The 16800-nt window shown below is 41.0% G+C and overlaps 2 non-coding genes across 2 annotated transcripts; both read right to left on the bottom strand.

The window, feature by feature from the left end:
• Nucleotides 1-12660: 12660 nt before the first annotated feature.
• Nucleotides 12661-12733, bottom strand: TRNAV-UAC (transfer RNA valine (anticodon UAC)). The gene has a single exon. It is a non-coding gene; the product is annotated as a tRNA-Val (tRNA).
• An 816-nt stretch (nt 12734-13549) lies between these two features.
• TRNAV-UAC (transfer RNA valine (anticodon UAC)) lies at nt 13550-13622 on the bottom strand. Its single transcript has one exon. It is a non-coding gene; the product is annotated as a tRNA-Val (tRNA).
• Nucleotides 13623-16800: the final 3178 nt, after the last annotated feature.

Genomic DNA, 16800 nt, shown 5'->3' on the forward strand with positions numbered 1-16800 from the left:
GCCCTGTACCATTGATTTCAATGGGTGAATACACCGCTCCTTTCATCACTCCAAATATGCGGCTAGCAGGACTTTTTTTTACCATCCTGCAAGCGCACCGCTCCAGTGTGAAAGCCCCTCTGGCTTTCACACCGGAGTGAAAGGGGTCGGTTTTTTCAGGCGCTACACAGGCACTATTTTTAGCCCAGTGTGAAAGGGGCCTTAGGCTGGATTCACACCTAGGCATTTTTAGTGCTTTTTGCATTTTGCAAATTTGCACTACAGAATGTGTTCCATAGGAAACCATTTTAAATGGACTGTAGTGAAAATCAGAAAAATGCAAAAAGCACCAAAAATGCATAGGTGTGAATCCAGCCTTAAATCTGGGATCTGGGGTCAAAAAGTCCTCAGATCTCATATTTGTACTTAAATGCAAAAAAATAAAAAATAAATTGTCATTTGAAAAAATGACAACACAAAAATGTGCCTTTAAGAAGTATGGGCGGAAGTCATGGCCCTCTCCCGCCGCTGATAACGGAGACCACCATTATCATAAACAAAGCTGCCAGCTCTAAAGATGGATACCTCGGTTGTGGCGGCAGCTGCTGCTATTACCGAGATATCCATCTTCAAACTGCTGATGTATATATGTAAAGGAGGCGGTTGGTAAGTGGTTAAAATTGCAACACGTACAAAAAATAAAATAAAATTGCAACACATATGACATGTTGCAATTGTTAATGTACATGTTTGGACAAATGCAGAGCAGTTTATAAAAAAAAATGTTTGGGGAACTGGAACTCTGCTTTAACAAACAATTATGATGTCTTTTACATTTTAATCGTGCTGTACTCTAATCACTTTTACTTGTAATGTGTCTTGAAAATCTCCTCTTGCAGGGAATGATTGTCCCAAAATTATGTGAATACACTTTGACAAACACCATGTTTGTCAGTCATTAGTAATTATTTCTGTTTCCCTTACAATATGTGATATGGTCTTTCATAATTTCTGCTTATTTTGAGCAATATGGCAGAATTAGTCACATTATAGAAGCTACGTGTGAGCTGTTGTAACATGTTTCCTTCATGCAGCATGCTTTTTACATAATGCTGACAGATTTATGAGAAATAGAAAGTATTTTTTGTTCTAAACTGCATATTGGGATGATAGAATGATTGGATTATTGGCTGCAATACTCAGAACTCTCACTAGATGTCAGTATACTTCATACACATATATACACATATATATATATGGCAATGACTCTGTTGTTTCTCAAATTATGTTATTATTTTCAACAGTGCTTGATACAATGTTGCTAATGTTTAACTGTTGATATATATGCCGCTGTACAACAGGATCATAGTAAATTATACAGAACTAATATAAAAATGACATTTGACCAGTTTTTGATGGAAATATGGGTAGAATTATTATTTTCCATGGGATTACAGGTGGAATATCATGTTAACACCTAATGATGAACATATTTGACCTATTTCTGATAATATGCATATAACTATTTTTCTACATGCGGATGGATTATGGGTGGAATATTACAGTTAACATACACAGAAACATATTTAACCCATTTCTGATAAGAATATGCATATAATTATTTTTCTGCATGGGGATTATGGGTGGAATATTGTGGTTAAACATACCTAGGAACATATTTACCATTTCTCATAAGAATATGTGTATAATTATTTTTCTACATTGAATATTACAGTTAAACATACATAGAAACATATTTAACCTATTTCTGATAAGAATATGCATATAATTATTTTTCTACATGGGGATTATGGGTGAAATATTGTAGTTAAACATACCTAGGAACATATTTAACCTATTTCTGATAGGAATATTGGTATAAATATTGTTCTACATGGGGATTAACGGCCGAAATATCATAGATGCACATCCTATGTAATACATTTGACCTGTTTCTCATAGGAATATGGGTATAGTTATTGTTTTCTATGGGGATTATTGGTGGAACATCATGTTTACACCTAACAATGAACATATTTAACCCATTTCTGATAAGAACACACACATCATTTTTTTTTATTCATGGGCGCAATGTCATAGTTAAACATATCTAAGTATATAGTTAACTAATTTCTGATAAGAATATGGATATAATTGTTTTTCTACAATGAGATTATGGTTAGAATATCATGATCACATAATTTTTGATTGTCCCTCATTAAATTGAAAATATTTTTCTACCGGGATGGAAAATATGAAGGGTTGATGTTTATTGGGTAGAGGTGCTTTTAGGAATGTCTGGGGCTTTTGAAAACAAAAGGGGTTTTATGGCAACCTAAACTTTACTTTTATTTTTATTTTTTGCTAGAAAGTTTCTTAGAACCCTCTGGTTTGGTTCACACTGTTCCAAATTGGATGTGGGATTCCCCACATCTAATTCACATATCAGAAGACTGACCGGCTCACTATGGAGTAGACATGTGCATCATCATCAATACATTTGTTTAATTTCATACGAAAATTAATTCGTATTAATAATTCGTGTCCGAAATTCAATTCGGATTCGTATGAAATACAAATTTTCGTTAGATTTGTAAACTTTTCGCAAAATAACGAAAGTTCTTTATGATGAATTTATCATTATGAGGGGCTCCCACCATCCCTGTGCTGTGCTGACTTTCTGGGTTTTTAACCTTTAGGTTTGTTAACTTTTCATAAAAATAACCAATGTTCGTTATGATGAATTTATCATTATGAGGGGTTCCCACCATCCCTATGCTGTGCTGACATCCTCTGATTGCTGAACAAAACACCAGTCATGTTTCTGTTAATTTGGATCCAAAATTCTGAAATTCATTAACGAAATTTTGTATTTTGTATAAAATTCGTAAGCATAGAAATTCCCATAGGGTTCCCACCATCCCTGTGCTGAGTTCCCAAGTCTGTACGCCTGCTGTGTCCATTATGAGGGATTCCCACCATCCCTGTGCTGAGTTTCCGGGTCTGAGTGTACACCTGCTGTGCCCATTATAAGGGGTTCCCACCATCCCTGTGCTGTGCTGACTTCCTGGGTTTTTAACTTTTAGGTTTTTTAACTTTTCGTAACAATTATGAATGTTCGTTTCAAATTTGGACACGAAATTCGTAAACGACATTTCATATTTCGTACAGAATTCTTATGCATAAAAAATCGTATTTCGGATTCGTAAGAATGTACAAATTTCCAGAAATTTGTACAAATTTTCGATTCGTACGAAACCAAATGCATTTGTCTACTATGGAGCCAATTCACATATCTCCGGAGTGGCTCCAATGCAAATTGCACTGGGGTCCTGTGCTTCTTCTGATCCATTTCAGGTCCAAATTCAGACAAAAATTTGGGCTAAAATCGAACCTGAAGTGGTGAATTGGGATACACTGGACCCCTGCTGTGAGCCGTTTCGGTGTGCAGTGTGAACCCAGCCTCAAACATTATATATTTTTTTTTAAAGCAGAGGCTCTAGAGATTAAATTGCTGGGAGTTACATTTTTTTTATGTCGCATGGTATTTTTGCACAGCAGTTTTTCAAATGCAATTTTTTGGGAACAAATGTACTTTTTTAATTTTAATTTAAAACACAATATATAACCATATTTTTGATAAAATAAAAGATAAGGATACGCACAGTAAATAGATACCAAACCTGTCATTCTTTAAAATTGCGCATGCCGGTGCAATGGCAACAAACGATGTACATGTTATTAGCCACAGGGAATGCTTTAAAAGCCTTTACAGGTTACCACTTTAGATTTAGACAGGAGGTCCAGTGCTAGACTGTCCATGATCTGATGCTCGTAGTGATACCTCAGATGTGTGAGTTGATTGTTGCTCACGTGTTTGCAGCACCGACGTGTGCATTTGACTTTGCGCATGAGCATGCGAGATGGGGGTGCTTTAAATTTCTTTATTCATTATTTCATTTTCTTTTACACTGTCACTTTGAATTAAATTACATTTTTTTATTGCTGTCACAGAGAATGTAAACATGCCATGTGACAATAATAGACAGTGACACATACTCTTTATGGAGACCCCAGATCTCTCCTCTGCCCTTAAAAGCATTTGATTCCACTAAAATCAGTATCATCAAATGCTTGAAGTAATGTATGTTAAATCACTTCATATTTCCTATATCAGAGGCGGACAGAGCTGTTCTGGTTTTTATCCACCTCTGTGATCAGAGAGCCCCCCTTTTAACTTACCTGAACCCGGTCTTTCCAGCGACAGGGACGAGTACACCAACTTCAGTGTCTTGGGTCCTGATTGGATAGATTGATAGCAGCGCAGCCATTGGCTCCCTCTGCTGTCAAGCAAATTCAACGCTGTGAAAACGGGGGGCGGGGCCGAGTCCTGCTGTCTGTCAATGAACACAGCAACAGGAAACGGGAGCATGAGTGCACTGAGGGAAAGTAGCACTCCAATGGGGCACTCGAGAAGAGGAGTGGCCAGGAGCACTGCTGAGACCAGAGGAGGAGGATTGGGGGCCACTATGTGCAAAACCAACTGCATAGAGGAGGGAAGTATGACATTTTTATTTATTTTTTTTAAACGAACATTTAGGTTTCCTTTAAGCTTAAGCAATATATTTATCCTGTTTCTGAAAAGATTATGTGTATATTTGTTTTTGTGCATTGGGATTATGGGTGAAATTTCATGGTTACACATGGCAAGGACCACATTTGACCTGTGTCTGATAAGAATATTGGTATCATTATTTTTCTACAAGGGGATTAGGGGGTTAATATTATCATCACACATCCTGCATAACATATTTGACCTGTTTATGATAGGAATATGGCTATAATTATTGTTAAACATGGGGATTAGGGATGAAATATCATGGATATACTTAAAGCAGAGTTCCACTTAAAAATGGAACTTCCACTTATCCGGTTCCTCCTCCTCCCCCTCCCCGGTGACACATTTGGCACCTTTTCAGGGGAGCGTGGGGAGCAGATACCTGTCTAATGCAGATATTTGTTCCCACTCCCAGCGAGATAGATCGCCACAGAATCGGCATTTATACCACATCCGGCCATTTAAAAAAAAAACATTCGGCAGAACTCCGCTTTAACAATGAACATATTTAATCTATTTCTGAAAGAAATATGCACATAATTATTTGTTTACATTGGTATTATGGGTGGAATATCATGGTTATACATTCCAAGTTACAAATTTATACTGTTTCTGATAAGAATATTGGAATAATTATTTTTATACACTGTTATGTATTATGGGGGGAATGTCATGGTTATGCTTAACACGGAAAATATTTAACCTGTATCTGAAAAAGATTATTGGTATAATTTTTTTCTACATGGGGCTTATGGATGGAATATCATGGTTACACTTGACAAGAAACATATTTAACATGTTCTTGATAAGAGAATTGATCAGAAATAAGTTAAATATGTTCCTATGTATGCTTAACTGTAATTTTCCACCTATAATCCCCATGTAGAAAAACAGTTATATGCATATTCTTATGAGAAATATGTTAAATATGTTCCTAGTTATGTTTAACCGTCTCACTCCCGCCTGCCGTCATATGACGTGACGGACTTTGAGCAGGTATAGCTAAATGATGCCTGTAGCTACAGAAATCATTCAGATTTTTCAGCCTGCGATTCCCTACACCATAAGAACGATCATAGCGGCCGTTCCACCGCTTGATTTTTCTTATGGGAGGCGAGAAGGGATGCCCCCGCCGTGCTTCTACCGACTCACCGCTACGATCAGTGAGTCAGACAGAGGATCCGCTAGCCCTGGATGGTGATCAAAGAGATTTCCGATGGACCAGTCTCTATGATCGTCGGAGGCCAGGCACGATGTTATGACGTCACGCCCGGCCTCTGGATTTAAAAAAACGCCACCACTTCGGCTGGGAAGCCGTGATCGGTTTATTTTTTTTATTTCAGGCTTCCCAGCCTAGTGGTGAGATGATGAGATGTGGGGTCTTATTGACCCCATATCTCACTATAAAGAGGGCCTGCCATGTCATATTTCTATTACAAGGGATGTTTACATTCCTTGTAATAAGAATAAACGTGATCAAATTTTTTTTTCAAAAGTGTCAAAATAAAAAAAAGAAAGTATAATTAACAATCAAATATTTTTTTTAAAGCGCCCCTGTCCCCGTGTGCTCACACGCAGAAGCGAACACATACATAAGTCCCGCCCACATATGAAAACGGTGTTCAAACAAACCATACATGTGAGGTATCCATGTGAACGTTGGAGTGAGAGCAATAATTTTGTCCCTAGACCTTCTCTGTAACTCAAAACATGTAACCAGTAAAAAAAAAAATTTCAAGCGTCACCTATGAGGATTTTTAAGTACCAAAATTTGGCGCCATTCCACGAGCATGCGCAATTTTGAAGCATGACATGTTAGGTATCTATTTACTCAGCTTAACTTCATCTTTCACAATGTGCAAAAACAATGGGCTAACTGTTTTTTTTTAAGTACAAAATTGTTTCTTTCCAAAAAAACACGTTCGAAAAATTGCTGCGCAAATACTGTGCGAGATAAAAAGTTTTAACAACTGCCATTCTCTAGGGTCTTTGCTAAATATATATATATAATGTTTGGGGGTTCTATGTACTTTTATAGCAAAGAAAAATGTCAGAATTGACCTGGGTGGCAAGTGGTTAACTACAATATTACACTCATAATCCCCAGGTAGAAAAATAATTATATGCATATTCGTATCAGAAATTGGTTAAATATGTTCCTATGTATGTTTAACTGTAATATTCCACCCATAATCCCCATGTAGAAAAATAGTTACGTGTATATTATTATCAGAAATAAGTCAAATATGTTCATTGTTAGGTGTTAACATTATATGCCACCCATAATCCCCATGAAAAATAATAATTCTACACATATTTCCATCAAAAACAGGTCAAATGTAATTTTTACATTAGTTCTGTAACCCCTTCCCGCCGAGCGTACACAGATGTGCGTACTCGGCTTCCGGGGGGTATACCGGGATGATGCCCGCACCTGCAAGCATCATCCCGGTACCGTTTTTTTCAGCGGGCGATTGGCTATCCATCCATAACAACCGATGCGGCTAAAAGCTGCTCGGCTGTTATGCCGGAGGAGCGGGAGGGGACGCCCCCCTCTCCCGCCGCTGTTACTGGTGCTCCCGCTCAATCGGGAGCACCGATTCCACATCCACTGCCTCCGGCTGCTGGGGAGGAACTGGAACGAAGCCGTAATCGGCTTCGTTCCAGTATCCTAATAGTAAACACGGAAGCGACGTCATGACGTCACTTCCCGTTTACTCGGCTGCCAATGGCGCCAGTTTTAAAAAAATATACGGTATTCAGAATCGCCGTTTTCAGCGATCTGAATACATTGAAGTGTAAAGGAGGGATGGGGGGTCTAAAAGACCCCCCATCCCTCCATAAAGAGTACCTGTCCCCACCTATTACTGTCACAAGGGATGTTTACATTCCTTGTGACAGCAATAAAAGTGATCAATTTTTTTTTTTAACAATTTAGTCATTTTAAAATAAATAATAATAAAAAAAATTTAAAGCGCCCGCCGTCCCCGCGAGCTCACAAAGCAAAGAAAACGCATACGGAAGTTGCGCCCGCATATGTAAACAGTGTTCAAATCACACATGTGAGGTATCGCCGCGATCGTCAGAGCGAGAGCAATAATTCTAGCACTAGACCTGGTAACCGTAAAAAAAATTTAAAGCGTCGCCTATTGAGATTTTTAGGTACCGTACTTTGTCATCAATCCACGAGTGCGTGCAATTATAAAGTTTTACATGTTTGATATCTATTTACTCGGCGTAACATTATCTTTCACATTATGCAAAAAAATTGGGCTAATTTTCCTGTTTCGTTTTTTTTTTAATAAATGAAAGTGTCCCTTTCCCCAAAAAGTTGCGTTTAAAACACCGCTGCGCAAATACCATGTGACATAAAATATTGCAACAATCGCCATTTTATTCTCTAGAGTCTCTGCTAAAATTATATATATATATATATATATATGATGTTTGGGGGTTCCAAGTAATTTTATAGCAAAAAATATGGATTTTAAGTTGTAAACACCAAATGCCAAAAATAGGCTTAGTCATGAAAGGGGTATAATTTACTATGATCCTGTTGTACAGCTGCATATATATCAGCAAGTGAACAGTTAAACATTAGCAACTGCTTCTTGCGACATTGTATCAAGCACTGCAGAAAAGAATAACATAATTTGAGAAACAACAGGGTCATTACCATATATATGTGCATAAAGTACACTGACATCTAGTGAGAGTATTGAGTATTGCAGCCAATAATCCAATCATCCCAATATGCAGTTTAGTACATCCCTGTTTAGGGAGAATTTGTCACTTTGCCCATTCAATTGAAATTGACAGGCTCTTACAGCAGTCCACACCCTCCACCTGCTTATTTACACCTTTATGACACTTTCGGCACTTTGTCTGTTAAGCCCTGAATACAAGCTCTGTGTAAAGTTCATGACAAGGTTATTGTCTTTCTCCTCGAATCCCCATGTGACAGTATTGGGAGCTGATGGTCAGTAGCCCAGGCCCGAGTATACAACCTGGGAGAAGGTCACATGCTTTCTCATAACTAAAAGTACCATGTACAGTGCCTTGCAAAAGTATTAACCCCCTGGCTTTTTACCTATTTTGTTACATTACAGCCTTTAGTTCAATGTTTTTTTTAATCTGACTTATATGTGATGGATCAGAACACAGTAGTCTAAGTCGGCAAAGTAAAATATATACCGTATTTATCGGCATATAACACACACTTTTTTCCCCTTAAAAGCAGGGGAAAATCGTGGGTGCGTGTTATATGCCGATCCCCCGAAATTCTGAGCCTCTGGGCGGCTTTCAGCCGCCTTCGGCTCTTCAAGGCGACTTTCGGCCATTATCGGCAGCTTTCGCCCATCTTCGGCCATTCTTGGCAACTTTTGGCCGCCTTCGGGCGTTCTCGGAAGCTTTCGGCCGCCTTCGGCTCTTCTCGGCGGCCGAAAGCTGCCGAGAATGACCTAAGGCGGCCAAAGCTGACGAGAAGAGCCGAAGGCGCTGGTAGCCCGCCGAGAACTACCGCAAAATAGCAGAACTACAGCAAAATAGCAAAATAAATAGACAAGGCTGCAATGGGGGACAAGACTGCATAAGGCTGCAATGGTGGACAAGGCTGCATAAGGCTGCAATGGTGGACAAGGCTGCATAAGGCTGCAATGGTGGACAAGGCTGCATAAGGCTGCAATGGTGGACAAGGCTGCATAAGACTGCAATGATGGACAAGGCTGCAGATGACACTGATGGGCATATGAATGTAAAAAAAAATTTTTCCCCTTAACCTTCCCTCCTAAAAGTTTTTTTCCTTAAAATTCCCTCCTAAACTTGGGGTGCGTGTTATACGCCGGCGTGTGTTATACGCCGATAAATACGGTACATAAAACTAATTTTCAGAAATAAACTGATAATTGGCATGTGCGTATGTATTCACCCCCTTTGTTATGAAGCTCATAAAAAGCTCTGGTGCAACTAATTAGTCACATAATTAATGAAATTATGTCCACCTGTGTGCAATCTAAGTGTCACATGATCTGTCATTACATATACACACCTTTTTGAAAGGCCCCGGAGGCTGCAACACCTAAGCAAGATGCACCACTAACTGAACACTGCCATGAAGACAAAGGAACTCTCCAAAAAAAGTAAGGGGCAATGTTGTTGAGAAGTACAAGTAAGGGTTAGGTTATAAAAAATATGCAAATCTTTGATGATCCCTATTCCATAGGAGCACCATCAAATCTATCATAACCAATTTGAAAGAATATGGCACAACAGAAAACCTGTCAAGAGACGACCGCACACCAAAACTCACGGACCGGGCAAGGAGTGCATTAATCAGAGAGGCAGCAAAGAGACTTAAGATAACCCTGGATGAGCTGCACAGTCCCACCGCAAAGACTTGAGTATCTGTACATAGCATACCTCCCAACTTTTTGAGATGGGAATGAGAGACACCTATCAGCAAAATTATGCAGGCATAGAACACACCCTTAAAGGAGAATTGTACAAAAAAAAACAAGATTGCTTAAACCCTCAAGTGCTTTTTTTGGGGGGAATTTACAAATGCAGCAATTTAAAAATCAGATGAAAGCTTTAGCCCTGGAAAACCCTTTTTGATAGATAAATAGTGCATTTTATATACATCTATATTGATTCGACCAAAATGAGGGACAAATAAGGAGGAATGAGGGACAGAGGGACATTGTTCCAAATCAGGGACAGTTAGAAGCTATGCACATAGGACAACAACAAGTTGCATGCTCCATAGAGTTGGGCTTTATGGCAGAGTGGGCAGAAAAAAACACATTACTTTCAGCAAAAAACAAAATGGCACGTTTTGAGTTTGCAAAAAGGCATGTGGGAGACTCCCAAAATGTATGGAGGAAGGTGCTCTGGTCTGATGAGAGTAAAATTTTACTTTTTGGCCATCAAAGAAAATGCTATGTCTGGTACAAACCCAACACATCACATCACCCAAAGAACACCATCCCCACAGTGAAACATGGTGGTGGCAGCATCATGCTGTGGGGATGTTTTTCAGCAGTCGGGACTGGGAAATTGGTCAGAGTTGAGGGAAAGATGGATGGTGCTAAATATAGGGATATTCTTGAGCAAAAACCTGTGCCCAGTGTGTGTCTGATTTGAGGCTATTACAGAGGTTCACCTTCCAGAAGGACAATGACCCCAAACACATTGCTGAAGCAGCACTTGAGTAGTTTAAGGGGAAACATGTAAATGGGTTGGAATGGCCTAGTCAAAGCCCAGACCTCAAGCCAATAGAAAATCTGTGGTCAGACTTAAAGATTTCTGTTCACAAGTCCAAACCATCTAACTTGAAGGAGCTGGAGCAGTTTTGCAAGGAGGAATGGGCAAAAATCCCAGTGGTAACATGTGGCAAGCTCATAGACACTTATCCAAAGTGACTTGGAGCTGTGATAGCCACAAAAGGTGGCTCTACAAAGTATTGACTTTAGGGGGGTGAATAGCTATGCACATTGACTTTCTATTATTTTGTACTATTTGTTGTTTGCTTCACAATAAAAAAAATAAAAAAAATCTTCAAAGCTGTGGGCATGTTCTGTAAGTTAAATGATGCAAATCCTCAAACAAGCCATGTTAAGTCTAGGTTGTGAGGCAACAAAACACGAAAAAATGCAGAGGGGGTGAATACTTTTGCAAGGCACTGTATGTCTGAGCGTTACAACAGATGAACAGAATGCTTACAAATCAAGATGGGACTTTGCATAACCCACCATATAAGACAAATCAAGCATAAATGGAGGGGGAGAGGAGAGGTGAGAAATCAATGCAAGGACTTATACAGGGGCGGACTGACAACTCATTGGGCCCCTGGGCAATGGGAGATTATGGGGCCCCCAAGCAATCAGAGATTATGGGGCCACACAGTATACAAAAACACACACACACAGTATACAATCACACAGTATACACATATATGTACACACAGTATACACAAACATGTTTCTATTGGCTGAGAAGGTACTGGAGAGGTGGTGCAGCTATAATCTCTGGATTTTTAGATGAAAAGGATGTTGGTAAGGGACATTTGAGGGACAGATGTAAAAAAAATAAAACACAGAATTTTACATACAGTCCCTGGTTTTACTGAGGCTGGCAACCCTGATGGGGCCCCCTAGGGGCCCGGGGCCCTCGTCCAGTGCCCGAGTGGCTGAATGGTCAGTCCGCCCCGGGACTTATACTAATATATCTCAAGCAGACGTGATAACCGCTACACTATGGAACCTGTAAGAAGTTAACCAAATTGTTAATTTTTCTGAAAGGGAAAAGTTAAACACCAAAGAATGCTTGCATCCTATAATTCAACCTGAGATCCTTTGGCATTTCTTTGGTTTTAGGACACTTTCAAGGGTGTAGCAAAACTGATGTTTCTGGCCACTCTTTGCCAAAGAGCCATGACCTGGTACCAGCCCTTAGCAAAGAGCTCCAGGGTCACTACGGTTCCCGTATAAAAGCTATACTCTGGAAGCCGTTACTCAAGAAATGGAAGGGAGAGGGCAAAAGACTAGTTTCCAGACGAGCCTGTTGCCTCACTGCATCTGATCTTCTCCCCATTACTGACTTACCATGTCTTGTTTTATACCGTGTCTCTGTGTGGAGGTGGCCACCTCATTAGAGGCAGGGCTTTGCTTCCTCATGTCTGAAAGCCGCCAGCAAGGAGTAGTATTGACAGCCCCATATTTCACTCCAATTCCCCTGAGACTAGAAGTCAGAGTTTTCAATGCCTTAGATCTCACACTACAAACACACAGCTACTGTATGCGGCTTCAGCCACAGAAGTGCTTGGGCACACTTGCATACCAGGAAGTACCAAGCTATATTGAGGAGGAATTTCAGGCCAAAGATACATTTTTCAGGGTACTGCTTAGGAACAATTCAAATGTGTAAATGTTTCCTACGCTATAGCAAATGTTGACTTTTTGAGTTCCGTTCAACTTTGAAGGCTCTATTGCTTTGCATTGCGTTGTGTGAGGCACGATCCAAACACTGACTTTCAGAAAGTCAATAACTGATCTCATATTTCATAATGGTTCCACTGGGGGTTGAACCCAGGACCTTCCACGTGTAAAGCAGACGTGATAACCGCTACACTATGGAACCTGTAAGAAGTTGACCAAATTGTCAATTTTTCAGAAAGGGAAGGGTTAAACACCAAAGAATCCTTGCATCCTATAATTCAACCTGAGATCCTTTGGCATTTCTTTGGTTTTAGGACACTTTCAAGGGTGTAGCAAGACTGATGTTTCTGGTCACTCTTTGCATACGGGCCATGACCTGGTACCAGCCCTTAGCAAAGAGCTCCAGGGTCACTACGGTTCCCGTATAAAAGCTATACTCTGGAAGCCGTTCCTCAAGAAATGGAAGGGAGAGGGTAAAGGACTAGTTGCCAGATGTGCCTGTTGCCTCCCTGCAGCTGATCTTCTCCCCATTACTGACTTACCATGTCTTGTTTTATACTGTGTCTCTGTGTGGAGGTGGCCACCTCATTAGAGGCAGGGCTTTGCTTCCTCATGTCTGAAAGCCGCCAGCAAGGAGAAGAGTGAGCACCATAGTAGTGACAGCCCCATATTTCACTCCAATTCTACTGAGACTAGAAGTCAGAGTTTTCAATGCCTTAGATCTCACACTACAAACACACAGCTACTGTATGCGGCTGCTGCCACAGAAGTGCTTGGGAACACTTGCATACCAGGAAGTACCAAGCTATTTTGAGGAGGAATTTCAGGCCAAAGATACATTTTTCAGAGTACTGCTCAGGAACAATTCACATGTGTAAATGTTTCATACGCTATAGCAAATGTTGACTTTTTGAGTTCCGTTCAACTTTGAAGGCTCTATTGCTTTGCATTGCGTTGTGTGAGGCACGATCCAAACAATGACTTTCACAAAGTCAATAACTGATCTCATATTTCAAAATGGTTCCACTGGGGGTTGAACCCAGGACCTTCCATGTGTAAAGCAGACGTGATAACCGCTACACTATGGAACCTGTAAGAAGTTGACCAAATTGTCATTTTTCAGAAAGGGAAGGGTTAAACACCAAAGAATCCTTGCATCCTATAATTCAACCTGAGATCCTTTGGAATTTCTTTGGTTTTAGGACACTTTCAAGGGTGTAGCAAGACTGATGTTTCTGGTCACTCTTTGCATACGGGCCATGACCTGGTACCAGCCCTTAGCAAAGAGCTCCAGGGTCACTACGGTTCCCGTATAAAAGCTATACTCTGGAAGCCGTTCCTCAAGAAATGGAAGGGAGGGGGCAAAGGACTAGTTGCCAGACGTGCCTGTTGCCTCCCTGCATCTGATCTTCTCCCCATTACTGACTTACCATGTCTTGTTTTATACCATGTCTCTGTGTGGAGGTGGCCACCTCATTAGAGGCAGGGCTTTGCTTCCTCATGTCTGAAAGCCGCCAGCAAGGAGAAGAGTGAGCACCACAGTAGTGACAGCCCCATATTTCACTCCAATTCCCCTGAGACTAGAAGTCAGAGTTTTCAATGCCTTAGATCTCACACTACAAACACACAGCTACTGTATGCGGCTGCTGCCACAGAAGTGCTTGGGCACACTTGCATACCAGAAAGTACCAAGCTATTTTGAGGAGGAATTTCAGGCCAAAGATACATTTTTCAGGGTACTGCTTAGGAACAATTTACATGTGTAAATGTTTCCTACGCTATAGCAAATGTTGACTTTTTGAGCAAAGAGCTCCAGGGTCACTATGGTTCCCGTATAAAAGCTATACTCTGGAAGCCGTTCGTCAAGAAATGGAAGGGAGAGGGTAAAGGACTAGTTGCCAGACGTGCCTGTTGCCTCCCTGCAGCTGATCTTCTCCCCATTACTGACTTACCATGTCTTGTTTTATACCGTGTCTCTGTGTGGAGGTGGCCACCCCCTGGTTCGGTTCGCACCAGAACTTTCGAACTGACCCCAAATTCGGACGAACGTTAGAACCCCATTGAAGTCTACTCGATCGTTCAAAATTAAATGTGCTAATTGTAATGACTAATATACAAGATACTGTCCTAAAAAGGGTTTGGGGACATGGCTTCTGCCCCAGGGGACATGGGTCAATGCAAAAAAAAGTTTTAAAAATGGCCGTTTTGGCGGGAGCTCTGATTTTAATGACTATTAAAATGAAAAATAAGTGAAATATTCCTTTAAATATCGTGCCTGGGGGGTGTCTATAGTATGCCTGTGAAGTGCCATGTGTTTCCCATGTTTAGAACAGTCCCTGCACAAAATGATATTTAACGGAAATAACGTCATTTCAAACTGCTTGCGGTTTTAATGTTATATCTGGTTCCTGCAATATGGTTGAAAATCATTGAGAAAAATGGCATGGGTAGCCCTCCCTGCCCATTACCAGCCCCTTTGGGTCTTGTACGGATATTAAGGGGAACCCCGTACCCATATTAAAAAAAGGAAATACGTGTGGCCCCCAGGCCCTATATACTCAGAACACCAGTATACAGGCGGTGCAAACAAGACAGGGACTGTTTAGATTTGTTGTGTTAAGTTGAGTCTGTTTGTAATTTTCAACTGGTACATTTTTAAAGTGTAGTTCCAGTCAAAAAAACTATTTTTAAGCTTTTTGGAAAACATAGGGAAGGGTTATCACCCCTGTATAATTTGTTTTGCCGTCCGTCTTTTTTCATCTCACTTGCTATTGTCTCCTTCCGTTTGCAGTAGGAGATGTTTGTAAGTTGGATGTTTGAAAGTAGGGGCCTGCCCTATATGCTCTGCAGAAATGGCGGAACAAGGTGTTGGTTTTGCCACAACATTGTAAGCCCTCAAAGTGACTCTTGGTGGGTGCTGGAGCGCCCTGCTGTGAACGACTATATCAAAAATTGTAATTACATGCCATTGTTGTACAGTGGTAGAAAAATTGACCTATGGTGGTTATGGTGCTGGTGCCACAACACTATAAGTCCTCACAGTTACTCTGGGTGGGCACAGGAACAGGCCCTCCTGTGAAATATTATATCAAGAATTGTAATTACACGTCCCTGTTAAACAGGGGCAGAAAAATTGGGCCTTAGGCACTGGTGCTGGTGCCGCGACACTGCAACCTCTCCCATATACTCTAGTTTTAGTGCAGGAATTAGCCCTGCTGCAAAACATTGCATCAAAAATTGTAATTAAACGCCCTGTTAAACAGGGGCAGAAAAATTGGGCATTAGGCACTGGTGCTGGTGCCACGAGACTGCAACCTCTCCCATATACTCTAGTTTTAGTGCAGGAATTAGCCCTGCTGCAAAGCATTGCATCAAAAATTGTAATTAAACGCCTCATTTAAACAGAGGCAGAAAAATTGGGCCTTAGGCACTGGTGCTGGTGCCACGACACTGCAACCTCTCCCATATACTCTAGTTTTAGTGCAGGAATTAGCCCTGCCGCAAAGCATTGCATCAAAAATTGTAATTAAACGCCCCTCTTAAACAGGGGCAGAAAAATTGGGCCTTAGGCACTGGTGCTGGTGCCACCACACTGCAACCTCTCCCATATACTCTAGTTGTAGTGCAGGAATGAGCCCTGCTGCAAAGCATTGCATTAAAAATTGTAATTAAACGCCCCTGTTAAACAGGGGCAGAAAAATTGGGCTGGTGGCATCACCCAGAACCAAAAATGTTGTTCCAACATATCAGCAGAGGAGGAAGAGGATAGACAATCAACATAACAGGACAGTCACTCAGCATCAGCATAGGCAGTCTTGAAGGGATGTGATATTTCAAAAAAAAATTATTTGGTTACATCAGCTTCAGGTGCTTGGTAGCTGTGGGTGATCCAAGACTGATTCATCTTGATGAAGGTCTGTCGATCAACTGATTCGGTGGACAGGCGCACCCTGTGATCGGTAACAAAGCCACCAGCAGCACTGAAGGTGCGTTCCGAAAGAACGCAGGATGCAGGACAGGCCAGTAGCTCAATTGCATACTGTGCAAGCTCTGGCCAGTGATCCATCCTCAAGACCCAGTAAGCCAGAGGATTTTTGGTGGGAAAGGTGTCCAAGTCTGACCTTGCCCCTAGGTATTCCTGCACCATGTAAATCAGACGCTGGCGATGGTTGCTGGAACCGATCATACCTTGGGGCTGCGGACTAAAAAATTGCCTGAAAGCATCGGTCAGACGGCCACCTTCTCCACCGCTCCTTCTGACCGATGCCT

This window comes from Lithobates pipiens, unplaced genomic scaffold (genome assembly GCF_037356315.1).
Source record: "Lithobates pipiens isolate NorthernLeopardFrog02 unplaced genomic scaffold, aLitPip1_a1.2 Scaffold_8, whole genome shotgun sequence".
NCBI lineage: Eukaryota > Metazoa > Chordata > Amphibia > Anura > Ranidae > Lithobates > Lithobates pipiens.